The 27524-nt window shown below is 44.5% G+C and overlaps 2 long non-coding RNA genes across 2 annotated transcripts in view; one reads left to right on the top strand and one right to left on the bottom strand.

Annotated features, from left to right (window-relative positions):
* LOC309522335 overlaps positions 1 to 27524 on the top strand; it is a 53014-nt gene that overhangs the window by 17848 nt on the left and 7642 nt on the right. The gene's annotated exons all lie outside the window — the stretch shown is intronic.
* LOC309522351 lies at positions 11324 to 27203 on the bottom strand. The gene is made up of 3 exons (XR_014215062.1): positions 26975 to 27203; positions 14595 to 14664; positions 11324 to 11397 (listed from the first exon to the last, which is right to left on the bottom strand). It is a non-coding gene; the product is annotated as an uncharacterized lncRNA (long non-coding RNA).

Here is a 27524-nt window from a genome sequence, read left to right as displayed (position 1 = left end):
TCGAAACCCGAACCTGGTTAAGAACATTTAACTATTGGCTTCGCTTAAATTTAAACCCATCCGGACTACTACCTCTAGTAGCACGAGATGCTCATAGAAGTCGGTAGTCCAAAGTAGTGCATCAAAAACTACTTATATGTGGCCTCCAAGCACAGCATCTCCTGAAAATGGGTTTCCCCAAGGCAAAAACTATTATTGATCAGCACATAAAGGATATTGAGCAGCAGAATAATCTGGCCTATATTAAGAAATTTGGTGCTTGGTACGCTTATCTGCCCCCCTCCCACTTTGATTTTCGGGCACCTTATTTGTCTACCTTAACCATTCCAAAACTCAGACGGGCTTTTACACTGGCCAGACTAAATATGTTACCCTCAGCTGTTCTTGAAGGTAGATATCAAAAAATTTCATTCGAGAACCGGCTCTGCCCCTGTGGAGCTGGCTACGTAGAGACTGTGTCACACGTTCTCTTGTCTTGCTCCCTATATAAAGATCTCAGGGACGAGACCATCACGCCACTCCTATCTGCCATCCCGGGCCACTCTTGTGAAGCCAAACTGTTCTCACTCCTAGCCGACCAGAACAGCTCGACAACAGAGAAGGTTGCCAAATTTATCGAGAGAGCAATGAGACTGAGAGCTGTTATCTGAATGACATTAGTGTTGTCACCCGGATTCCTCGCCTAGGATCTTATTATTATCATTATGTTTTACTACTATTATTTTATTACCTCTGCCAAGTTTTAAGTATTGAGATTATTAATTTATCTGCATCTGGTTATTATTATCTTTCTCCCTGTCCTGACCATCCCTCCGAGGTTATATTTAATATTTATAATCTTGCAATTTGGCTGGTCTATTTACTTAACCGACCTGGAACAATCTACCAGAGAAAAGGCTGTCGCCCATGGGACAGAGGATCATTGATGAATGATAATCCAGTTTTTACCTAAGGTTTAAATAGGTCATAAGATTTTATGGTATCTATATTTGTAATGTATTCTTGTCGATGTTTGTCCTTCGATGCTATGGCCTGATGGCTACGCAAATAAAGTCTATTGAAATCTATTGCATCACCAGGATGCGTTTAAGTGGGGACTCCCCCCGTCTTGCCTAATTCCACCCCCGCCCAGGTTTTCAGTATGTGTGCAAGTGGAACACATATTCTGATTGTGCGGGAGTGGGAATTTCCCTGTTTCGCTTTTTACTAGTGCTTGACAAACTAAAGTGTTTCAAATTTAAGTGTGGGACCTGGGTGCAAGAAATTATGGAAGCAGAAGGAATAAAATAGCAGGCAACGTCAGGCCAAAACAGACATCAGTTGGTCATGGTTTCCGGCAGTCAGAGGAGAATGTCATCAGCGTTGACACCTGCCTTGATTTTACAGTTTTATATCTTATTTTTTTAATCCAAATTGTTTTATTTATTGCAAAGTCTTTTGTTAGGGAGCATGCAAATAATGGCAGCAAATAAATGTTTATTATTTGGTAATCCTGAATCAAATCCTTTGGTATGTTTCCTTTGATCCTTCGTACAGATGCTGAAAGCTTATACCAAGAACAAACGTAGTTGGTCTCTAAGGTGCTACTGGACAATTTTTATTTTTTTTAAAATATATTTTGACAGATGCTGAAGTGATTTGGCAGGAACTGAAGAGAGGGCAGGTAGCACTGAAACATTATATTTTCCTTCATGCTTACCTGACCAGGTGCCTGACTATGACTCTGAACCATGTATCCTTCAAGGAAGATGCTGAAGCATATGTAACCTGAATCGTATATAACCCGAGATACCACTGTAAAAAAAAATCCAATTTAAACCCAAAAAAATCTGATTTAAATAAAAGAAGATCCGATTATTTTTTAAAAAAATCATTGATTTTTATCCACCCTGATCATGTATAACACTGTTAACATTTATGAGGAGGCAGGTTGTTTAGCCATGTCAATTGCTCAGAGCCAGAGGCTCCGGCCCACAGCATGCAAATGGTGCCAGCCGGCCACTCCATGCCTCCTAGGGCAAGAAAGCATCTCTCCTCTCCTCCATTGGCATGCATTAATGTTGACCTCAAGGCAGCTTCCCCTTGTAACGCCCTCTTCAAAGCAGAACTGGATAAAGGATGTTTGGCTTTATAAGTTTTTGATTTGAGTTTCTACTGAAATGAGGCTGCGTTTTAATGTTGTTTTTAAGTTGTATTTTAATCAATTGTTTTTATATCTGGTGTTAGCTGCCCTGAGCCCGGTCTTGGCTGCGGAGGGTGGGGTATAAATAAAATGTATTATTATTATTATTATTATTATTATTATTATTATTATTATTATTATTAATGCTTGGCTTTATAAAAACAAATGAGCACTTCAGAAGAGGACGGATGGCCCCTTGGTCTGGAAAGGAGGGATTCTTGGTAGGTTGTCCACAACACTTTTGGCTTTGACTTGCTCTTCAGTCATGTCTCTCCATGAAGTTGTCGAAGGCTCAGCTCCAGGACCTGAAACAGCAACTCTTGTGCAGAGACACTACCAAGTACCACTCCTGTTTGGTAAGACCCCTTGCCACCTGCAGCTTTCAGCGTGCTTTGTTCAGAAGGCACAGCAATGTGGACTTTATTAGGCGTGCTATATTATGAATGTGGAATAGATATTAACTTAGGTTATGCACAAAGGCACCATTATTTGGTTCACCACAAGAAGCTTATTCTAGAAGAGAGGTGACAGATAAAGAAAATTTGTTAACCTATCAAGAGTTGTTAGAGTGGAACCAAGGAGATTGTAAAATTAAAATAAGGGAATAATTAATAGTGGAAAGTTCTAACTTCCAGCAGTTTTCTTATTTACAATCAGTAGATAAATTCAAGTTGTATAAAAAGCATTGGGGGCACGGAATAAAGTAAGATGGATTTTGAAATAAAATTGTGCAATGATGAACATGTTACATCAAAAAAATTATAAAATTTTGTTGAAATTTGAAATGGAAGAGGAACATGTTGAAGAATGCATGATTAAATAGGCAATATAATATAATATCCAGATGGAACATATGTGGGCTAAAGAGTTAAAATACACATTGTGTTGTGATTTAAAAGAGAATTTCCCCCCATAACATTTTATTAATTTCAGCAATAACAAAAACAAAACAAACAATAAAAACAAAAACAAAACAAAATAGATTGACTTCCTCCTATTCCCTTCCTTGGTTCCATTGTATATCAATGTGCTACATGTCCATTCATTATAAAGTTTTAACCATTTGAATTACTTAATGTCTATTCATAATAATATTACAAGTATTCTTAAAACCCTGCCAGATTATTAAGCTGTGTACATTGCTTCTGTATATGTGCAATAAAGTCCTTCCATTCGTCCTTAAATTCATTGAAGAAGAGTCTGGATACACATAATATTCGTTGAAGAAGAGTCTGGATATACATAATAGCTGCCTTGCTTACCCTTCTGCAATCTACAAACTGTATGCAGTTGTTTGTTCAGGAGTCTTTCTCCCTCTTTCATAGTAAAGTCATACCTTGCAAGTCTAACAGAATCCATTCCGGAAGTCCTTTCGACTTCCATAATGTTCGAAAACAAAAGCACGGCTTCTGATTGGCTGCAGGAAGCCCCGTCGGACGTTCGGCTTCCAAAAATAGCTCGCAAACCGGAACAGTCACTTCCGGGTTTGCGGCGTTTGGGAGCCAAAATGTTTGAGAACTAAGCTGTTTGAAAACCAAGGTATGACTCTACTAGAAACAGGAGCTATCCAATGAAGCTGAATTGTGGGAAAGTCAGGACAGGCAAAAGAAGTGAAGCCATCTAACTGTAGGTGCCAAATATCTCCCTACCCCAGGGCATTTATAAAATAGTTCTTAGTTTCTTTCATTTTGCCTTTCATCTGGAAATGAATTCTCTCTCTCTCTCTTTTACAAAGATCAGCTGTTTGCTTTGATTTTCAGTAAGATCATGGGTGGACCAGACAAATACACACTGTTATTTCTACTTATAAGAGACTGATTTTCTGGCACTCGTAATGGAAGAACATTTTAAACTCAAATAAAGTCCTGTCTTCTCTAGTAGAGTGGGGAGTGTATGTGTAGAGACAGATGATGAAGAGGGAAGTGTCATTCTGCTTGCATTATGGTTTGCTTTATAATTTCCTGAAGCTAATAATTATTACTGCATCTTAGAATGCCTTTGAACATGTGCAGAATTCACAAGCTGCCCCCATATACATATGGAATTAGGATAGATTAAAAGATCAGCGAAGAATATGACATCTAGAGAAACTAATCCCATTACTTTTCTCCCTCAATGTATCAGTGGATGGAATTGCAGAGATACATCAAAAATGGGAAAATCTACAGTGACTTCCATCTTACCATTATTATTTATTACCAGTTAAATTTATTCTACGCTGCGTACATATTTAAATTTACATAGGTTGCGTATGGGATGCAATTAAGGGGAAATTCTAATCCTGCCATGTTCAATAGGAAAACAAAAAGAAAATATTGGACAGGACATGAAAATAGAAAGCTTTTGAGTAAAAGCGCAGGAATCAATAAAAACCCCAAACCTTCAACCCCACACTGCACCTGTTGGTTCAGCGACTGAATTTTATTGTGGGGGAAAGTAAAAACTGGGTTTGGAAAACCATGGGACAAAACAGAAAACACTAATATAAATATATATGTGTGTGTGTGTGTGTACACACACACACACACACACACACACACACACACCGGTACTACTTGATTGTCTAAAAAACCCCAAAGTGTTTACAAAAATATGTATCTTTACAAAAAAAAAAATCTTTTAAAATATACAGAAAGTTAAAACTACAATAGAATAGACTAAAATGAATTAGAAAAGGATGTTGTGATTACTAAGACCCAGCATGGGTTTCTCAAAAACAAGTTGTGTCAGATGAATCTCATTCCTTTAAAAAAAACACAAAACATAGTTACAAGTTTGGTGGATCAGGGGGCTGCTATGGATGTAGTGTATCTTAATTTCAGTAAGGCTTTTGAAGAATTACCCCTTGGTATTCTTATGGAGGGGACGCGGGTGGCCCTGTGGGTTAAACCACAGAGCCTAGGACTCACCGATCAGAAGGTCGGCAGTTCGAATCCCTGCGACGGGGTGAGCTCCTGTTGCTCGGTCCCTGCTCCTGCCAACCTAGCAGTTCGAAAGCACATCAAAATGCAAGTAGATAAATAGGTACCGCTCCGGCGGGAAGGTAAACAGCATTTCTGTGCACTGCTCTGGTTCACCAGAAGCGGCTTAGTCATGCTGGCCACATGACCCGGAAGCTGTTTGCCGGCTCCCTCGGCCAATAAAGCAAGATGAGCCCCGCAATCCCAGAGTCGGCCACGACTGGACCTAATGGTCAGGGGTCCCTTTACCTTTTATTCTTATGGAGAAGCTGGAAAATGTGGGCTGGATGAGGTAACAGTTAGATGGATTTGTAGCTGCTTGACTGACTGAACCCAAAGAGTATTCATTAATGGCTCATCATCATTCTCAGAAGACGGCAACCAAGATGATAAGGGTAAGGTAACCAAGCCTTACGAGGAATGATTGAGGGAGATGGGTATGTTTAGCCTGGATAAGAGGCATATGAGACCCATCTTCAAATTTCTAAAGAGCTGTCACATGGAAGAAGGAGCGAGCTGAGCCAATGGATTCAAATTTCAAGAAAGGAGATTCTGAGTAAACATTAGGAAGCTCTTTCTGATGGTAAGAGCTTCTGGACAGTGGAACAGGCCCCCTTGGAAGGTCTTGGACTCCTTCACTGGAGGTTTTTAAGCAGAGGTTGGGTGGTCATCAGTCAGGGATTCGTAAGCTGTGGTTTCTGCATTGCAGGGGATTGGACTAGATGACGCTTGGAGTCCCTTCCAGTGCTACAATTCTATGAAACTGATTTAGTATGAAAGAACATGATTCTCTGAGGAATTCCTGAGCACAGGGTTGGTTGTTGTGTTTTACAGCATCAGAACTTAGATGAACTCATGGTCTTTCGACACATTGAGCTGTTCATGGTTTCCTCAAGTTCACTTTGTTTCAGTTGCCAAATTTCCAACAGATGTGCTTCATTTTGCTATTGTTCGATAACTGGAAGTCAGAAACTCTTGCAAAATGATTACACATCTCCAAGAGATATGCCAATAGATTCAAATCTACCTTCTGCCAAGGTTGTTGTAATAAGAATAAGTGGATGGGACGTAGGTAGCACTGTGGTCTAAGCCACTGAACCTCTTGGGCTTGCCGTTCAGAAGGTCAGCGGTTCAAATCCCGGCGATGGAAGAAGAAGAAGAGTTTGGATTTGGTATCCCGCTTTATCACTACCTGAAGGGGTCTCAAAGCGGCTAACAATCTCCTTTCCCTTCCTCCCCCACAACAAACACTCTGTGAGGTGAGTGGGGCTGAGCGACTTCACAGAGTGTGACTAGCCCAAGGTCACCCAGCAGCTGCATGTGGAGGAGCGGAGACGCGAACCCGGTTCCCCAGATTACAAGTCCACCGTTCTTAACCACTACACCACACTGGCTCTCAGTGAGTGAGCTCCCATTGCTCTGTCCCAGCTCCTGCCAACCTAGCAGTTCAAAAGCACACCAGTGCAAGTAGATAAATAGGTACCACTGCATCGGGAAGGTAACTGGCATTTCCATGCACTCTGGTTTCCATCACAGTGTTCTATTGCACCAGAAGGGGTTTAGTCATGCTGGCCACATGACCCGGAAAGCTGTCTGTGGACAAACGCCACCTCCCTTGGCCTGAAAGCGAGATGAGCACCACAACCCCATAGTCACCTTTGACTGGACTTAACCATCCAGGGGTCCTTTACCTTTACCTTTTTACATAGTAAGAATAAAACCATGGTGACAGGTAAGGCTCTTCAAAGCATTGCCAAATAGGACATCCCCTCTAATATTTTCATATATAAAATATTTAGTCTGGTTGGAGCTTTAGTTATATAGTTCTATCTAGGAGTAAGTCCCATTAAACCCTACGGGGATTACATCTGAGTATAAACTATATAGCATTTTGCTGGCACTCCTCACTCAAATTTCAGCAAAATCCGCCAATCTTACAGGTGTTGTCGTTGTTGTCGTTGTTGTTGTCATCTCCCTCCAAGTGCCTGGAAATTCCTTTCAACAGAAATTATTCCCCACCCTCACCCCCTATCAACACACATGGGTGGTTTTCAATGCTAGTTCTGTTCAGATCCACTGAAGTTATTATACATGATCCACTTAAGTTCATTAATTTCAGTGGGTTTTCTCTGAGAGGGCCTTAGTTGAATACTAAGTTAAATAATCCAAACCTAAATGAAATGCTCAAAAAATGGTAAGGAAAACGGCATAGGATAAGCTTGCAGTTTCATAGAAGCAGAATCTTAGAATTTTAGAGTTGGAAGGGGCCGCCGAGGCTCATCTCGTCCAACCCCCTGCAATTTAGGAATCTCAGCTAAAGCTAAAGGAGCCAGTGTGGTGTAGTAGTTAAGAGCAGTAGTCTCGTAATCTGGTGAACCGGGTTCGCTTCCCCGCTCCTCCACATGCAGCTGCTGGGTGACCTTGGGCTAGTCACACTTCTCCGAAGTCTCTCAGCCCCACTCACCTCACAGAGTGTTTGTTGTGGGGGAGGAAGGGAAAGGAGAATGTTAGACCTTTAAAGCCCTAAATGGCCTCGGTCCAGTATATCTGAAGGAGTGTCTCCACCCCCATCGTTCAGCCCAGACACTGAAATCCAGCGCCGAGGGCCTTCTGGCAGTTCCCTCGCTGTGAGAAGCCAAGTTACAGGGAACCAGGCAGAGGGCCTTCTCGGTAGTGGCGCCCGCCCTGTGGAACGCCCTCCCATCAGATGTCAAAGCGATAAACAACTACCTGACATTCAGAAGACATCTGAATGCAGCCCTGTTCAGGGAAGTTTTTAATATGTGACTTTTTAGTGTATTTTTCATCTTTGTTGGAAGCCGCCCAGAGTGGCTGGGGAAACCCAGCCAGATGGGTGGGGTACAAATAATAAATTATTATTATTATTATTATTATTATTATTAGCCGCTTTGAGACTCCTTTGAGTAGTGATAAAGCGGGATATCAAATCCAAACTCTTCTTCTGACAGATGGCCACCCAACCTCTGCTTTAAAAGCTCCAAGGAAGTCTGTTCCACTGTCAGCTCCTATTGTCAGAAAGTTTTTTTTCCATATGTTTAATCCAACAGTTTCGACAGAAGCCTCCAGAGCTCTCTTGCCTCATCAGAAAAGTAGGCTCCTTACGCAAGCAAATGTCCACTTTTTTCTCACATCCATCTCTGCAAAGGAGAAATGCTGGGCCCTGCATGAATTTTTCTCACCCGAGTTTTGCGACAGAAGAAAAATAAAACTCCCCCCCCCTTTACCTCAATTTCAGAGGAGGGATGGCAAAAATGTCAACGGTTTGGGCCCTGTCCCAGGGGCTGGGCAAGAACCGCTCCACCCAACCCTCTCCCCTCTGACTCCTTCCCTCCAGAGCAGGGGAAATACTCTAAGTCAAGCTACATCAAGCAATCTTTTCTACTTTGAATAATAAAAGCAATTATGCCAGATAAAATCTATATCCCTCCCTGAATGTGAATGCAAGCTTTTCTGGCACTTTTGGTAGTGAATACAGAGCAGCAGGTGGAAAAGAGGAACCAGAAAGCAAAGGAATTTCATGGGCATTTTCCAAGAAAGCAGAAATTCCTCTGAGTCACACAGGATGGAGTTTCCTTCTGACAACGGTGAAAAGAGCACCTAAATCTCCACTTTCTTCACTTCTGGTCTGCTTCAGTTACCTCAAAGTAGAATCTATGTATGGGTGAGGAATTTGTCCAGACTTGCCAACCGCAGGAGCTACCAAATTCTGAATCAGGGGTTTTCATCCACCTGCTCAGAAACAAAAGGGACTTGCCAAATACTGTACAACTGAGTGCAGTAACGGATATAGTAGGCACACTGCTCATTTCAAAGCATCGAGGGATGGAAAAGTTTCATAATAATTTTTGCACACACACACACAAATGCACACACATGGCTCGCCAGTCAGAAAGAGGAGAGTGAGAGACACTATAAAAACTGATTTACCCCTTCTTCAGAAATAAACTTCGGGGAATTCCTCCAGCTAATTCATTCAAATGTTATTATGGAGTTGTTGTGACATTGTTTTTCAAAACAATTTTGTAGCTGAGGACCTTAAAAACTGCATGAGCAATTTTTATCATAAACTGTCATCATCAGTGAAATCCAGGTATTTTTTTTAAAGTTATTTTGCTGAAATAGTGATGCCATTTTTTGTACTCTGGGGTTCTAAAGAACTGCTGTGTTGAACTCATCTCCTTGTTAAAAGTGCTTTGGTTTTTCTTTTTTTCTTTTTCCTCCAACCCTCTGCCATTGTTAACAACCACAATTTTCATCTCAGTGTTGCCACCCCTGCTCTACTCAAATTTCTGTTGAGTAAGAGGAGGGACACTGTTTAAAAAGGGAAAGTTTGACTGTATTGAAATTGCTCTTAGCATTCCAGTCTTCTTAAAGATACAGCTTATTCAGTCTGCTAACTGTTGATGGGCCATATCACCTGGTCACAGTCTCCTCAATATGCTGAGATGATGATGATGATGATTAATTGAATTTATATACTGCCCTACAACTGGAGGTGTCAGGGTGGTTCACAGAATAAAACCAAAATATAAAACCACAAAATACATAATCAGAATAAAAACAACCCAATAACCCCCCACCCAAAAAAACACTTTGAAAAGGGCCTAAGATCCACACAACATTTAAAGTAAGACAATTAACAAACCTGCACGAGAGCCATTAGCTGGAAAGACCACAATCTCAGAAATATGCAGCAAAATTTATTTATTGGCAACCAAATTGGCCATGTGCCAATTTGGCCAAGTATTTGCATCTTCCAGACAGTCAAACTAAATGACCCAATGCAGTTCACAAACAACGTACTGTAGTTCTGTTCCAAAGTTGCTGGAGTACTGAACTTAGCTTCTCGTGTACCCAGATATATTCTGGATCCTTCAAGCTCAGCCGGGCCAGGTCCTTCACCGATTTTGTTCGCGTGGCCGAGAAAAACAGAGTCTGGCGCATCTGAGAAAGGTTTTCTATGACTGCGCTCATCAACCACCTCATTTGCAATGATCTGGGAGTAGCTCTGCTGCAGCCTGGCCATACCTGCCTTCCCCACCTCCCAAGCCGGTCCATGCGCTTGGCGTAGTTCCTCCAGCTGTCAAAGGTGTGTACCGGGCCCGGGCTGGGCCCACCGAGGATCCCCCCCCCCAGCTTTTTTCCATTTCCTCAATTCAGCAGGCTGCAATTCCTGCTGATACACAGGGCAGCGAAGTGATGAGCAGGCTTCAAAGTTCACATCCCACCCTACAGAAATGGGGAAGACCCATTTATCCATGTTTCCAGAGGTGGTGTGCACCCAGGGGTGGAGCTAGCCGACCGTGGGGCGCATCCCAGAGGGGAGCCCCCTGCCGTGAGCGTCCCAGGAGGTGCCGCCCGCAGCAAGCGGCAATTGTCCCGGGGGGTGCTGCCCACGGCGAGCAGTGAGCAGCCCGGGGGGGCGGTGTAGCTATGTCACCCTCCCTCAGGGATGAAAAAGGGAGCCAGTTGTTATTTGGGCAGTGTGGGATAGAGAGACAGAGAGGGATAGAGAGGGATAGCAGTTGCATTGGAAGAAAGCATGGACACCGCAGGGGCTTGAACCCTGTTCTGGGATCCGGTAGTACCAACCACCAGTGTCTTTTCCTTTTTTTTGAGCAATGCATCAAGGGGAAAAGCAAAACCTGAGAGAAAATTCTGTGAATGTTCTCTCGGGGGGGGGGGGGACCTTAAGATGTTAAGTAGAGCTCTGTGGAGAGTCCTGTGGAGAGAGCAGAAAAGAAAATGGGAAAACACAATGGAGATTTTCTCCCTAGCCAAGCAAGGCATGCTTTGGGAAGCCTGATCAGAAGAAGAGCTGGAACAAAAGGAAAGAAGAACTGGAACAAAAGAAGAAGTGTTGTCCTACCTGCAGGCGAGCCTTTTCTTATCACCATGACTTCTGGGACCCTCCAGCAAGAGGGCTTCATTTGAGGCTTCATCTGAGGGTTGGGAGCTCTTTGGAGAGACCTGTGGAGAGACCAGCAGAAAATGGGAAAAAGGAGAGACCAATACAAAAAACATGGTCTTGGGGGGAAAAGACCACTGAGTGGTGGAATGTGAACTTACCTAAAGCAGCACAGCCCAAATGCAGGTGACTCTCACTTCAGTTACAGTGAACTCTTGAAAACTTGAAGGGCTGCAACAAAAGAAGAAGTGTTTCTCCTACCTGCAGGTGAGCCTCATTGTGGTGACCCAGAATAGGGCCTCTTCTGACAACTCAGTCACCGCAGCCTGAAAGAGTCTTAGCACAATGAGTTGCAGACCGAAAACAATCAAGATTTTCTCCCTAGCCAAGCAAGGCATACTCTGGGAAGCCTGAAGGAAAGAAGAGCTGGAACAAAAGGAAAGAAGGGCTGGAACAAAAGAAGAAGTCTTCTCCTACCTGCAGGTGAGCCTTTCTGGGACTCTGCTGGAAGAGCTGGCTTCATCTGAGCATCGGGAGCTCTTCGGAGAAACCTGTGGAGACAATGAGTTAGCACAATGAGTTGAAGACGGAACACCATATTAAAGGCAGAAATTAAATACAGTTACAAGCCTAGAAGTGGATGGAAAGAATATATCTAAACCTAATGAGATTAGAAATTGTTTTTTGAGTTATTTCAAAAAACTTTATTCTCAAGGATCACAAAACGAAGAGGACATAGATGAATTCCTTAACAAATATGGATTACAAAAAATCTCTCATCAAAGCAAGGTGGATTTAAACCAGAGAATAACAGAACAAGAGATAGAGGGTGCCATTCAGGACATGCAATTGGGCAAATCTCCAGGGCCAGATGGACTGACTTCCAGATATTATAAATCATTGAAGGAGTGGTTGGTTCAACCGTTAAAGGAAGTCTGCAATGAGATCCTAGAGGGAAAGAAGGCACCAGAATCGTGGAAAGAAGCGTATATTTCACTCATACCAAAGACAGAGACTGAAAAGACTCAACTTAAGAACTACCGCCCAATATCATTACTTAATGTGGATTACAAAATTTTTGCAGACATTCTAGCAAAAAGATTTAAAAGAGTGTTGATGGAGAAGATTCATAAGGATCAAGCAGGCTTTCTCCCTAAAAGGCATTTATCAGACAATGTAAGGAATATAATAGACATTCTGGAATTGCTAGAGGTGAATATAAACACCAATGCAGTGTGGATTTTTGTGGACGCGGAGAAAGCCTTTGACAATATTTCTTGGAGTTTTATGAAAAAGAATCTTCATGGGATGGGGGTAGGTCAAGGGTTTGAGAATGGTATAGGTGCGATATACTCTGAACAAAAAGCTAAGCTGATTGTAAATAATGTGATAACTGAGGAACTTAAGATAGAAAAAGGAACACAACAGGGGTGCCCAATTTCCCCATTGCTTTTTATTACGGTTCTGGAGGTGTTGCTGAATATGATTAGAAATGACCAGCAGGTTAAAGGTGTACAGGTCGGAGCTAAACATTACAAGTTAAAGGCATTTGCAGATGACTTAGTACTGACTTTACAAGAGCCAAACACTAGTACCAAAAGGGTTTTGGAGATAATTCAACAATTTGGCCAGGTAGCCGGATTTAAATTGAACAAACAAAAAACTAATGTCTTAGAAAAAAACTTAACAGTCATGGAGAAGGAGAGATTTCAAGAAGAGACAGGTTTGACAGTGGTTAAGAAGGTCAAATACCTAGGGGTTCAGCCGACATCTAAAAATTTAAATCTGTATAAAGACAACTATGAAAAATGTTGGTTAGAAATTAAAAAAGATTTAGAAATATGGACAAATTTGAAACTGTCAATGTTAGGCCAAATTGCAGTTATCAAAATGAATGTATTGCCTAGAATGTTATTTTTGTTTCAGACTTTGCAGATTTTGGACAAGATGGACTGTTTCAAGAGGTGGCAGAAAGATATTGCGAAGTTTGTCTGGCAGGGCAAAAAGCCCAGAATAAAATTTAAAGTACTTACAGATGCAAAAGAAAGAGGGGGATTTGCCCTGCCGGACTTAAAACTGTATTATGAAGCAGCAGCGTTCTGCTGGTTGAAAGAATGGATGCTCCTCGAGAACACAGACATTTTGGAACTGGAAGGTTTTAATAATGAATTTGGTTGGCATGCATACTTATGGTATGATAAAATCAAGGTGCAAAGGGCCTTTAAAAACCATATTGTCAGGAAAGCTTTGTACAATGTTTGGATAAGATATAAAGATCTGTTGGAAAACAAAACCCCTAGATGGCTGTCACCCTTGGAGGCTAAGGCAGTGAAAAAGCTCAATATGGAAGCCAGATGGCCAAAGTATTGGGAAATTTTGGAACAAGATGGAGATAAATTGAAATTACAGAGTCATGAGAAACTGAAACCGATAGTACGAGATTGGCTCCATTATTATCAAATAATGGAGATCTACAAACAAGACAGGAAAATTGGCTTCCAGGTGGAAAAATCAAAATTAGAGACCGAACTGTTAGAACCCAATACTAAGAATTTGTCAAGAATGTATAATTTGCTGCTGAAATGGAATACACAAGATGAAACAGTTAAATCAGCTATGATTAAGTGGGCACAGGACGTTGGTCATAACATTATGTCTGCTGACTGGGAATGGTTGTGGAACACCGGTATTAAATTTACGGCATGTAATGCCTTAAAGGAAAATATTATGAAAATGGTTTACAGGTGGTACATGACCCCAGTCAAGCTAGCAAAAATTTACCATTTGCCTGATAACAAGTGTTGGAAATGTAAAGAAACTGAAGGCACTTTCTATCATCTTTGGTGGACATGCCCGAAGATTAAGGCTTTCTGGGAAATGATATATAATGAAATGAAAAAGGTACTTAAAGGTACTTTTCCTAAGACACCAGAGGCCTTCCTCTTGGGCATTGTCGGCCAATTGGTGTCAAAGAAAGATAGAATTTTCTTTATGTATGCTACAACAGCAGCGAGAATACTTATCGCAAAGTATTGGAAGACACAAGATCTACCCACCCTGGAAGAATGGCAGATCAAAGTGATGGACTACATGACATTGGCTGAGATGACTGGCAGAATCCGTGATCAGGGAAAAGAGACGGCGGAAGAAGAATGGAAGAAATTTAAAATATATCTTAAGGACTATTATAAACTTGATGAATGCTAGAATGTCGAGGTTTTCAGAAAGAAAGGGTTACAGTAATATAAGATTAGATTAAAGAAAAGATTAACATGACAGAGGCTGGAAAGAATTATTTGGAAGTTGTTAAAAAACTATGAACATTGGGATGCAGAAAGGGGAGGTATGGGGAAGTCCGAGAAAAGAAGTTTATGAAAAATTGTTATGAAACTATACGTGTTTGTATGTCTTTTTATGTGTGTGTTTGTTTAAAAAACTTTGTAAAACTAATAAAAATTTTATTAAAAAAAAAAAAAAGAAGACGGAACACCATATTCTTCCTAGTCAAGCAAGGAATACTCACCTAAATGTCCTTCAGTCATGGAATACCATTTTGACTGCCATTTTTGATTGAAGCTGGATTAGCCATTGTTCTAGAGGGGCACAACAGAGAAATGAGATGCAGACTTCAATCTCTGCCATTAAGCTTGGGGTGGAAAGATTGCTCAGTGGTCACCCTTTTGTTTGTCCATTTGAGATACGACCTCATGTTTCTGCGATCTAGAGTCACTGGCTTGTCCCCAGCCACCTTCTACCACTCCTACAGAAAATGTGTTGTTTTTTTAAACAAAACATCTTTTCTTACCACCATGACTTCTGCCCATGCCTCCTCTAAACCCACACACACAGAGGTCACTTCCAAGCCCATCATTTTCATGCTTGCATTGGATTCCTCTCCTTCTGCGACTCCCCACCCCCCACTTCAGATTGTAACACCCCCATAACCTCCTCTGTGTGTAATAGGGATCCTCATCTTGGATGGAGAAGCCATGCCTCTTGATTTTAAAGCTCTAGCCAACCCCCAACCCCTGCCGCCGCCCTCTTGTCACTAGGTTCCATCGACAGATGGGTTCCCCGCCCCTGCCTCTTTGAGCCACTGGGAGCCAGCTAGGCGTGCCCGCCATCCTGCCCCACTTCAAATATTGGTCCTTTATAGGGAAGGATTTCCTCTACTTGAGTGTCTGATTGTGTGTGTGATGCACGCTCCTAATGGCTCAAAGGGGCAGGGAAACCTGGGGTGGGTGGGTGTTTGTGTGAACCTTCAGGTGTTGTTGAGCTACAACTCCCATCATCCCTGACCACTGATCCTAGTAGCTAGGGACGGTGGGAGTTGTAGTGCAAACAACATTTGGGGAAAGGCACACATATGTATAAGCGCACGCACACACATTCACAGTTCTGTTTTCTGAACCTGTTAAAAAACATTCCTATTTAGACAAACCTACCCAGATGCTTAGAAAGTTGCGTTAATTTTAATATGTTTTATTATTTTAACTTCCGTGTGTTTTAAAGTACGATGGTAATTTTTGCTTGCTTTTACTGGCTTATCCATTGTAAAACACTTTGGGGGGGTTTACAATCAAGCGGTGTATAAATTTGATAAAATAAATGAACTCAAACAAACATATGTAGGGCAGTATTTTGTCTTATACAATCATAGAATGGTAGAGTTGGGAGGAATCCTAAAGTCATGGTTTTAACCTTTAAAGCCCTATACGGCCTAGGACTGAAGGGAGAGGGGAACGGTTAATCATTAATATTATCTACACATAGTAAATTCCTGCACTCTGCTAGGATGGTTACACAGCTCAAACTCAAAAGTGCAGTTATTTGCAAAAGTCTAAAACAGACAGGTCATGAGGCCACTTCCTGCCTAATCAGCTATTTGGAACTGCTGATGCTAGCTACAGGTCAGAAGGTCGCTTCCTGCCTAGCCAGAAACTGCTGTTAACTGAAAAACCACAAGCAAGATGTTTCCTGCTTCACTTCTGCTTTTAAGTGATGATACGAAGGAAATGCTTTGCTAGCAAAGGAAGACACGTGTACAAGGAGTTGGGAGGGGGTGCTTACTGAGCAGAGAAAATGCTTAACCAGCAGGGGAAGTGCTTAGCTAGCAGCCTTAGCCAGCAAATATTGATATGCCCTAAAAGGAAATAAGTTGAAAACTAGCCAGCTGATTGGAGATGTTTTGGGGGGAGGTATGGGAGGAGGGTGAATGCTTTTAGGTATAAAAATGCTTGCTGAACATGGTAAAGGTACAGTCAGATTTCAGAAACTATATATTCTGCTGACTGTCACTGTGCACAGATTTGCAATAAAACTCTTTTCTCCAAAGAAGAAACTTTCCTGGAACTTTTTTTGTTCTCTTCTCGGCCCTGGGGACGCGGGTAAGCAATTCTCTGGCAAAGTAAAAGGCATAAGCCTACAGCTTGGTGCGTTGGCCGGGAATTGCCCCACCCCAGGGGGCCGGGGAGAGCCAGGCTCGACCAGGTGGACAGCTCAGACCGGAGTCTGCAGGCTTCAGCGCGCACCCTACCAATTCGTGGGGGAAACCGGCCACACCGCTCCTGAGCAGGAACTTCGGTCGAGGGAGAAAAGACAAGACTGGCCAAGGAAGGGAACCCGCAGCGGAAAGGAAAAGGTAAGCCCGAAGGAAAGGGCTAGGGGCCCGAGGGAAAGGGGGCCAGGGGCCTGATCAGCCTCACCTGGTCATAGCAGTACAGTGCTACCAGGAAGGGAACTAGCCGTGGCAACAAGGGGGGGCCACCAGTAAGGTTGGGTGGAAGGGAAACAGAAGGGAAATTGTATTGGTGTGTTTTGTGTGTTGCATGTTGGAATTATAATGGAATGATTGGTATGTTGTATGTTGCGTGTTCAGATACTCCTGTGAGTGGATTTTGAGTGCGGGTCGGGGCCTAGCGTTCCCCTTGGCCGGGCGATTGCAGGATTGTGCATTTTCTACCAGGGCGACCTCGTGTAGATCACAATCTGAATCGTGTGGAGTGTGAAAGAATTTACAGCCCGGTTAGGTGCGGAGTATCTGGGAAAAAAAAAAAATGGGGTCTGGGGCAAGCCAATGTAGTCCTCTGGAATGTTTTTTAAACAACTGGAAAGCAGCCACAAAGCATGATGATTGGGGAATCAAATTGCGAAAACAGAGAATGAGGACATTATGTGAAGTTGACTGGCCCGCACAAACTAATTGGCCAACAGGAGGAAGCTTTGATTTGCAACTAATCAGCCCATTATATCAGAACATATTGAATGTCCACCCAGACCAAATCCCCTACATTTCTACTTGGAAAACCAATGTAGAAAAGAATCCACCATGGTTGAAAGCCTGCCGAGGCGACGCCCCACAAAATACAATTTGTGCTGTTCGACCGGCAGGGAAGGCAGAAAAGCCCCCGGTGATACCAGACCCAGAAGATGAGGAGGGGGGAGTCATCAAACCACCACCACCCTATGCTCCACCAACTGCCCCTCTAGCAAATCTCCCAGGCCCAGGTCCCCAAGCACTGGGAGGAACTGGCCCCCAAGCCCAAGCAAGCCCCCCATCAAGCCCAGAACAAAAAGACAGCGACCTGTTAATGAATGATGATTTAGAGGAAAAGAAGGAGGAAGGAGATGATGAGGAATTTATAGAGAAGTTGAGGAGATGGACTGAGGAGAATAAGAAGTGGACCAAGGGACAAGAGGAACGCATTACGGCATACGTGAGCCCCTATGCGGAGAAGTTGGATGTGAGCCCCTTGTTAGTTGAGGCAGCAGAATGTTGTACCCCTCAAAGAAGAAAGCAATGGCAACGTAAGTGGGGAGAGGCGGCGAAGAGAGTTATGGCTCATAGACAGTATGAGAAAGCAAGGAAGGGTCAGGCAGCAGGAGTAATGCCCCTCCGAAGGGTTTATGACCCACCGGGACCTCCAGGGCCTGGTGGGGCGGAGACACCACGGACCTACACGGTCCAGCATATACCCTTTTCAAGTGCAGATGTTTGTAATTGGAGAAATCAAAATCCTTCCTTTGAGGAGAATCCAGCAAAAATTATAAAATTGTTTGAAGGGATTTTTAAAACCTATAATCCCACTTTTGATGATGTGCAGTATTTGATGGATGCGCTGCTAACCACAGAAGAAACTAGGCGAGTCCATGTTGAAGCCCGAGTACACATGAGAGCACAGGGAACACCGGATGCAGACATTATAACAGAATACCCTGACAGTACACCGAATTGGAATTATCAGACTACTGATGGCCAGAAAACCCTCACTACCTACCGCCAGAATGTGTTAAATGGTATGAGGAGAGCAGCCAGGAAACCCACCAACTTTGTGAAGGTCAGAGAGGTAGTGCAGGGGAATGAAGAGGCCCCAGGGGCTTACCTGGAACGCCTGAAGGAAGCCTACCGTCAGTATACCCCAGTAGACCCAGATGAGGCTGCCAACGCCCTTATTGTAAAGGCTGCTTTTGTGGCGCAAGCGGCGGCCGATGTCCGTCGAAAGATTCAAAAAAACGAGGGGTTCATGGGCCACACCCTTGAGTGGATGTTAGAACTGGCTCAAACCACCTACAATCAGAGGGAAGAAGAGGAACAAAAGAAAAAGGAGAAGTATCAAGCAAAGAAGTTGATGGCGTTGCAGGCTACCGCACCCATCTCTCAGAAAAGAGGAAGTGCCCGGGGAGGAGGGCAAGGCCGCCTGGGGAGGAATCAGTGCGCCATCTGCCGGCAGGAAGGGCACTGGAAAGGAGAATGCCCACAGGCCCACTTAGGAGGAAGAGGACGAGGAGAACGAGTCTCAGGCCCAATCCTCAGGGGACCTGGACAGGAACTGAGACCTTGGCCATCGACAAATGCCAGCAGGGGTAGAGGACGTGGACAGGGACCTCCCCGGTACCCCTCAGCCCAAAGGCAGCCCGGCATGATGAGCCTGAGAGAGGAGGAAGGATATTAGGACAGACCGGGCCCAGCTGATTTAGGTTCCCGTGAGCCCATGGTCAAAATACAGACAGGGAACCAAACTATCCCCTTTATGGTTGACACAGGAGCCGCCCACTCTGTTTTGCCCGTACCAGTGTCCAAGCCCACCCAGCAAACAATTAACATAATAGGAGCCACAGGGAAATCACAAAGAGCCCCCTTCCTGCAATCTGTTATCTGTCGCCTGGGCGGCCAAGTGGTCCAACACAAGTTTTTGTATATACCGGAGTGTCCGATCCCACTATTGGGCCGAGACCTGCTATCAAAATTGCAAGCCCAGATTTCCTTTCAACCGACAGGAGAAGTGACAATGACTACAGGGCAAACAGGAGAGCTTTCCTTAGAGGTACCCTTAAGGGAACACTGGCGCCTAATGATGTTAAAAGAAGAGGAGGGGATTATTCCAGAGGACCTCCTGCAAGAAGTTAACCCTGGTGTATGGGCAGAAAGTAACCCACCCGGAATGGCAAAGAACATCCCACCTGTAATAGTTAAGCCCAAGCCATTTGCTAACCCTGTGGCCGTGAACCAATACCCTATCCCCCGGCGTGCTGCAGAAGGAGTATGGGTACATTTGGAACGGTTGCTTCGCCATGGCATCCTGAGACAGTGTCAATCTCAGTGGAACACCCCACTCTTGCCGGTGAAGAAGGAAGATGGCACGTACCGCCCAGTCCAGGACCTTCGATTGGTCAACCAGGCCGTGGAAACCCTCCACCCCAATGTGCCCAATCCTTACACGCTGTTGAGTTTAATACCTCCTACTGCCTGCTATTTCACGGTGCTGGACTTGAAGGATGCATTCTTCTGCTGCCGTCTGGCAGAGGAAAGTCAGCCCCTGTTTGCATTTCAATGGATGGATCCAGGAACAGGCACCAAGGTGCAATATACGTGGACAAGGCTTCCACAAGGTTTCAAGAATTCTCCAACCCTTTTTGGGGTGGCATTGGCCTCGGACCTGTCTAGCTTCCCCACCAGCCCACACAGGGTCTTGTTACAGTACGTAGATGACCTTCTTTTGGCCTGTTCAGACGAGGACACGTGTATGAAAGCCACCAAGGATTTGTTAAATCACTTGGCTGAAGCAGGATACCGAGTATCTAAGAGAAAGGCCCAAATATGCCAACCCACTGTAAAATACCTTGGATTTGATATATCCCATCAGCAACGGACCCTAAGAGAAGAAAGGAAGCAAGCCATTATCCAGATTCCAGAGCCAAAGAATCGCAGAGAACTTCGTGGTTTCTTGGGCTCGGCAGGATTCTGTAGAATATGGATCCCTGACTTCAGCACAATTGCCAAGCCTCTGCACGAGTCAACCAGAGGAACTGAAAAGGACCCCTTTGTGTGGGGAGAGGAGCAACGGCAGGCCTTCAAAGATCTGAAAAGGGCATTGCAGCAAGCACCAGCGCTGGGTATCCCAAATCCTGAGAAGCCTTTCTCTCTGTTTGTGGATGAGGACCAGGGAACAGCGAAGGGAGTGCTATGCCAGAAATTGGGGAGCTGGCAACAGCCCGTGGCATACCTATCTGAGCGCCTGACGCCTACAGAACAAGGTTTACCGCCGTGCATGAGAGCAGTTGTGGCAGTAGCTACCCTATTGAACAAAGCCGACAAATTCACTTTTGGCCAAGACACTGTTTGTGTGACTCCACATGCAGTCCCAGCACTGCTTGACATGAAGGGTACCTATTTCCTCTCCCAAGCAAAGATGAGGAAGTGCCAGATGCTATTGTTGCACCCGCGCTTGAAGTTCCAGGTCACCACCGCCCTCAACCCAGCTACCCTGTTGCCGGTAGGAGAAGGTGAGGAGCAGACGCACGATTGCATTGAAGTAATGGACGAAGTATATTCCAGCAGGCCTGATCTCAAAGACGAGGCAAACCCCCACTGGCTCTCATGGTTTGTGGATGGAAGCAGCTTTGTCGAGGCTGGGCAGCGAAAGGCAGGCTATGCAGTGGTAGCCCTGGACGACCAGGTGGTCGAAGCAAAGTCACTCCCGCCTGGAACATCGGCCCAGCTGGCGGAACTAACTGCGCTTACCAGAGCCCTGAGCCTGGCGAAGGATCAGAAAATAAACATTTATACAGATTCTAAGTATGCATTCCTGACTTTACATGCCCATGGAGCCTTATGGAAAGAAAGAGGTTTGCTTACCTCCAGAGGAAACCAGGTGGCCCACCCACAAGCTTTGTTGAACCTTCTGGATGCTGTATGGGAGCCTGAAGCGGTAGCAGTTATCCATTGTTATGGACACACAACTGGACCAGGGGAAGTGGCCAGAGGAAATCGATTGGCAGACAAAGTGGCCAAGGAAGCAGCCCGGGAACTGGCCCCAGCTCCAATCATTGGAGCACTGATCCCAGAAGAGATTTTAAGCACCGCCGACAAGCCGGCTTACACAAAACAGGAAAGGGACACTGCAGATGCCCAGGAGTTGACATTGACCAACGAAGGATGGTACCTCACACCTGATGACAGGATATGGATTCCAGAGTCCCTGTCTCGACAGATAACTCAGAGGTACCATGAGTCCACCCACATGGGGCCAGATGCTACCACCAAGCAGCTGGCAAAGTGCTTCTATATAGCCCACCTTTATCAACTGGCAGCCCAGGTTTCCAGAAAATGCCTGCTATGTCAAAAGAATAATCCCAGAACCGGACCACTGGCTCCCCCGGGAGTTCAGCACAGTGGAACTGCACCAATGGAAGATCTTGTGGTAGACTTCACTGAATTACCCCGTTGTGGATTATGTCGCTACCTGCTGGTGGCAGTGTGCACCTACACCGGATGGGTCGAGGCATGGCCAACAAAGACTGAAAAGGCGATTGAAGTAACCAGGTGCCTGCTTAAGGAAATCATCCCTCGCTATGGGTTGCCAAGATCCATAGGATCTGACAATGGACCAGCATTCGTTCATGCAGTCCTACAGGGGCTGGCTAAAGCACTCCAGATCAACTGGAAGCTGCATACTGCTTATAGACCCCAGAGTTCTGGAAAGGTTGAAAGAATGAACAGGACTCTAAAGAATCAGCTGTCCAAGCTGACACAGGAAACCAAGTCTAATTGGGTGACCATGTTGCCCTTGGCATTACTCAGGGTCCGCAGTCTTCCGTCAAAACGGACCCACTTGTCACCTTTTGAAGTTCTGTTTGGGAGACCAGTCCCATATGTTAGAATGTTAACTCCGTATGTTAGCCAAGATGTGCAATTGAATAATTATGTACAGTCACTCTCCCGAGTTCTTTCTTATCTCAACAGGTGGACCCAGGCTCGCACCCCATGTGTGTTAACTGAACCGTTCCATCAGTTCGAGCCAGGTGACGAAGTGTGGGTGAAAGACTGGCAGCGAGCCCCCCTACAGCCCTGCTGGAGGGGACCATACACCGTGCTACTCTCTACCCCTACTGCTGTGAAGGTTGCCGGCATCACCCCGTGGGTCCACCATACTCGAGTGAAGAAAGCCATTTCAGATTGGACAGTAACACCAGATCCAGAGAACTCCCTTCGGCTGACCATCTCCAGACGCCCGGTAGACAACCGCCCTGCTGATATCACTCCGGAGGCTGATATCTCTACGCACGGCTGAAGAATTGGATGGGAAGGGCGCCCGCGGGCAGCGTCCCCAACGTGAAAACCCGTGCCGGACTAATCCAGGAAGTCCACCAGGACATTTTATATTTCCATAAGGACTTTCTCTTTTCTCTTTTCTGTTATCTGCTCTATGTCCCACAACCCTGACCCCACTGAGCCATACCGCCCTTATTGGCCTGCTGGCCTCTGCTACGAGTGGTTCGTCTTGCCGGTGGTAAGAGATGGCGTGCTCTTCGGCTATTGGAAACTGGGGTTTGATGAGATTGCCGTATTGAGACACCCCACTGCCCCGTTGTGGCTCCTCTCTCACACCACTGTCCAACACGCGTGGATAGTGCTCATACGGGAAGTTGCAGAGACGATCGAACTCTATCGAGTTCTGGACCGCTCTTGCTGCTGTGGGAGGGTAATCAACTGTTATCTGGGAGGTAGAGCACTGTACCAACCTCATTTGATAGACCAGGTCCTACTCTTAATCCAGGTGATAGATGGGACGGAACCTATCTTGATGCAATGCAAGTATTGCAGGGGTGGGAGCCTTAACCAGGTGTGCAATTGCTAAACAAGTGCCAGTAAGAATTGCCACCTTTGGTCACTAGGGAGGCAGCACGTGAGTTCAATCCACCCGACAGGGTTAGTAGAAAAATTGACCCACATAGTGGAAGCATCAGCTCACCGGTGGGCTCTCATCCTTGAGGCTCAACAGGTAGTCGGGAACAAATATCAGTGGGCTCCTCAACAATGAGCACACCCCCTGAATATTGGTGGGAGGAACCATGGAAGGATTGGGGTTGGTGGATAGGGGTTATCTCAGCCGGTCTTGCATTATGGATGTGCGTTTTCTTTTGCTGGCATGAACGTCACAGGCTCTGCGGGAGACGACGGCCAGATCCTTCTATCCCCATGATGATCCTCATAGTATATCTCATGTTAGCTATTGTGGGGGGAGAGGCAAGGACTGGCAAGCAAGACCAAGGGGGAACAGGTTTGTTAAACAAGACATCCAGGGGAGAAGATTACCATAAGATGTGGGAAGACAATGTTTACATCAAGGATATGTTTAAATTCGCTACTATGTTACAACTCTCCGATTGTTGGCTGTGTATGCATATACCACCTTATGCACAACGGCCAGGTTTGATGCTACACGGAATTCCCATTGATACCATCTTTACCATAGAAAATACATTGAACCCCGAGGAAGCTCAATGGCCACCTGTAAAAATAGCCCTGTCCGAGCCAGCCTTTATTTGTTTAAATTTTTCTGAAGGGTCAAATCTAAGAGGGATTTACCCCAATTGCCAATATGTCTTAAATTTTGTATTCGATAGGACCTGTTCCGCCTTATTTCCTTATGGTAATACCTCTCGGTGTTATCAATCTGATACTAGCTCCAAGTTACTGACAGACATGCACCACCTCCACGAAAGCTCTAGATCCAACTCTTCCGTTATACCCCTGCTAAACTTCACTGAGGAGCAATGGCACATAAGCCTTCTGTTTTCGCAAGCCTTCCAGTGGTCAGAGCAACGCCGAAACACCAGTCGCCTTCTTCCGAAGGAACTATGGTTGATTTGTGGCGATGCAGCATTCAAAACTATTCCCCGAGACCTTACTGGAGTTTGTACCTTGGGAGTGGTGATCCCCCTTTTATATAAGGTGGAAAAGCTACCAACATCTCTCAGGCTGCGTAACCGCAGGGCAGTTAATACACCTATTAACCACTATATTGGGACCCAGATATCACGAGCCCTGCTACCTTCTTTAGGGGCAGCCATGAATTATAGAGATCTTCATCTGCTGGCCAATTGGACAGAAGGATTATTCAATGATACCATAAAAGCATTAAAGGAGCTCAATCGAGAGGTGACTGCTATGAGGGAGGTTGTCCTACAGAATCGCTATGCTTTGGATGTGATGTTGGCCTCAAAGGGTGGGGTTTGTGCCCTGGTTCATTCTCATTGTTGTATGTTCATCCCAGATAATAATGTCAGTATTTCAGCCACCATCAATCACATGGAAACGATGATAGCTGAAAACCCGCTGAAAGCCACAGGGAGTGATGCATGGGGTTGGTTGTATTCCTGGCTCCCTGATGGCAGTTGGCTCAGGAATGTTATAGTATTATTAGCAGGACCGCTATTAATCCTTTTGCTTCTTTGCCTCTGTATCCCCTGCTTATTGCAATGCTTGCAGCAAATGATGCAAAGACTCCTGTCACGAAAGCTAGGACCCACGGTCATCGCTGTGATGAGGGAGTATAGGCCCATACCCCAGAACGAACCTAAGTATTAGGTTGTTCAGAAGAAGAGGAGGGAGTGAAGGGAGAGGGGAACGGTTAATCATTAATATTATCTACACATAGTAAATTCCTGCACTCTGCTAGGATGGTTACACAGCTCAAACTCAAAAGTGCAGTTATTTGCAAAAGTCTAAAACAGACAGGTCATGAGGCCACTTCCTGCCTAATCAGCTATTTGGAACTGCTGATGCTAGCTACAGGTCAGAAGGTCGCTTCCTGCCTAGCCAGAAACTGCTGTTAACTGAAAAACCACAAGCAAGATGTTTCCTGCTTCACTTCTGCTTTTAAGTGATGATACGAAGGAAATGCTTTGCTAGCAAAGGAAGACACGTGTACAAGGAGTTGGGAGGGGGTGCTTACTGAGCAGAGAAAATGCTTAACCAGCAGGGGAAGTGCTTAGCTAGCAGCCTTAGCCAGCAAATATTGATATGCCCTAAAAGGAAATAAGTTGAAAACTAGCCAGCTGATTGGAGATGTTTTGGGGGGAGGTATGGGAGGAGGGTGAATGCTTTTAGGTATAAAAATGCTTGCTGAACATGGTAAAGGTACAGTCAGATTTCAGAAACTATATATTCTGCTGACTGTCACTGTGCACAGATTTGCAATAAAACTCTTTTCTCCAAAGAAGAAACTTTCCTGGAACTTTTTTTGTTCTCTTCTCGGCCCTGGGGACGCGGGTAAGCAATTCTCTGGCAAAGTAAAAGGCATAAGCCTACAGGACCTTCGTACCTACGGGACCGCCTCTCCTGGTATGCCCCACAGAGAAACCTACGGTCTGCAAATAATAACATCCTTAAGGTCCCAGGTCTCAGAGAGGTTAGGCTGGCCTCAACTAGAGCCAGGGCCTTCTCGGCTGCGGCTCCAATCTGGTGGAATGCTCTGTCACAAGAGACTAGGGCCCTGCGGGACCTGACATCTTTCCGCAGGGCCTGCAAGACAGAGTTGTTCCGCCAGGCCTCTGGTCAGGGCGCAGCCTGACTCCCTCCTCTGGCAACCTGCACAGAATTTTGCTTAATTGGTTGCCATCCATTTGATTTAATTAATTTTTATAATGAAATATTTTTAGATTGTGTGACTATTTGACTGATTACTTGATTGTTGTTAGCCACCCTGAGCCCGGCTTCGGCTGGGGAGGGCGGGATATAAATAAAAAATTTTATTTATTTTATTATTATTATTATTATTATTATTATTATTATTATTATTATTTAATCCAGCCTCCTGCAATGTGGGTGGGTGGGGGGGAGAAAACGTAATATTTCATAATAGATGCCTGTTGTTTTAACTATATAATTGTTAACTAGATTTTAGTAAATCTTACTCAGCAGCATAAGTAGGAATGCCAAGCAGAAACTAACAAGTATTATTCTTAATGATATTTGAATGAACAAGCACATTTTTAATCTAGAATGGAATACTTTAAAATTAATCCAGTCACTAACAGGATGAATGGAGGGTGGGGTAAGGAGAAAGAGACCAAGACAACTTCCCAACCAAGTGGATGTCAAGCCTGTTTTAACCTTTTAACCCCTCTAATATTTTGTTCCTTTGTTTTTATTTGATAAAATATGTCTGACCCAAAGAGTGCTTTTTTAAAAAAGAAAGAAAGAGAGAATGAAAGTAAGAATACAAAATTGTTTCATAGAACTTTGCACTCTTATATAGGGTGAAGTCACCCTCCCTGGAGTGCTGCTTCTTGGTATTATTCTTCAGGTCAGATGCTGGAAATTGCAGTTGGGGCCACCAACAAGTAATTGATTAAGAACACAATATCCAAATAATTTCATCAAAATAATCCACTGTTTGTATGGATTGCGTTTTTGTTGTAAACTGCTTTGAGAGCCTTTTTGGCAGAAAAGTATGGTGGAAATTTAAAAAAAAGATGTCAGCAGTTTGTTGTTTAACTCTTGAAACAGGTCTACTTTCATGGGAATAAACTGCCTCCCGCCTTCTCCTACCCCCCCAAAAAAAACCCCCAACTACTATAGGTATCAGGGCTGAAATAAGAGCTGGAAATCACGAGGACCTGTGAACTTGAAAATTTTGCTCTCTTTTCCTCTTGATTACTAGCGTTAGTGACCCAAAAAAGCACATTCCTAAAGCAATTTCTACTATTTCACATTGCTGTTGTTATACTCATCGTCATTAATGACACAGCCTTTACCAACAGGTCCCAGAGTGGGTTGCAATTTAAAATTCAAAATTTTAAACAGTTAAAACAGTTAACAATCAATGGAATAGAGTGGGCCCTGAAAACCCACATCTCCAAGGTTCATCTCCATCTTTTGCCCAAAGCCACACACATATCTGTGAGGAGGGAATTCCACAATTTAGGGGATTCCACAGAGAATACCATCTTCTGGGCCACCCCCACCCCCGAATCGGGAGGGCTGTGAAACTCCCAAGAGCTTCCCCTCTGCTGACCTTAACACCTGTGAGGTTTTGCAGGGAAAGAGGAGGTCTTTCAGCTGTGTGGGGCCTAAGTTACCATATTTTTCGCTCTATAACACGCACCCGACCATAACACGCACATAGTTTGTAGAGGAGGAAAATCCGTAGGCATGCCACCCGTAGGC

The sequence above is a fragment of the Podarcis vaucheri genome (genome assembly GCF_965113315.1).
Source record: "Podarcis vaucheri genome assembly, chromosome: 17".
NCBI lineage: Eukaryota > Metazoa > Chordata > Lepidosauria > Squamata > Lacertidae > Podarcis > Podarcis vaucheri.
Note: the sequence above shows the minus strand (reverse complement) of the source record. Positions and strands in the feature narration are given on the sequence as shown.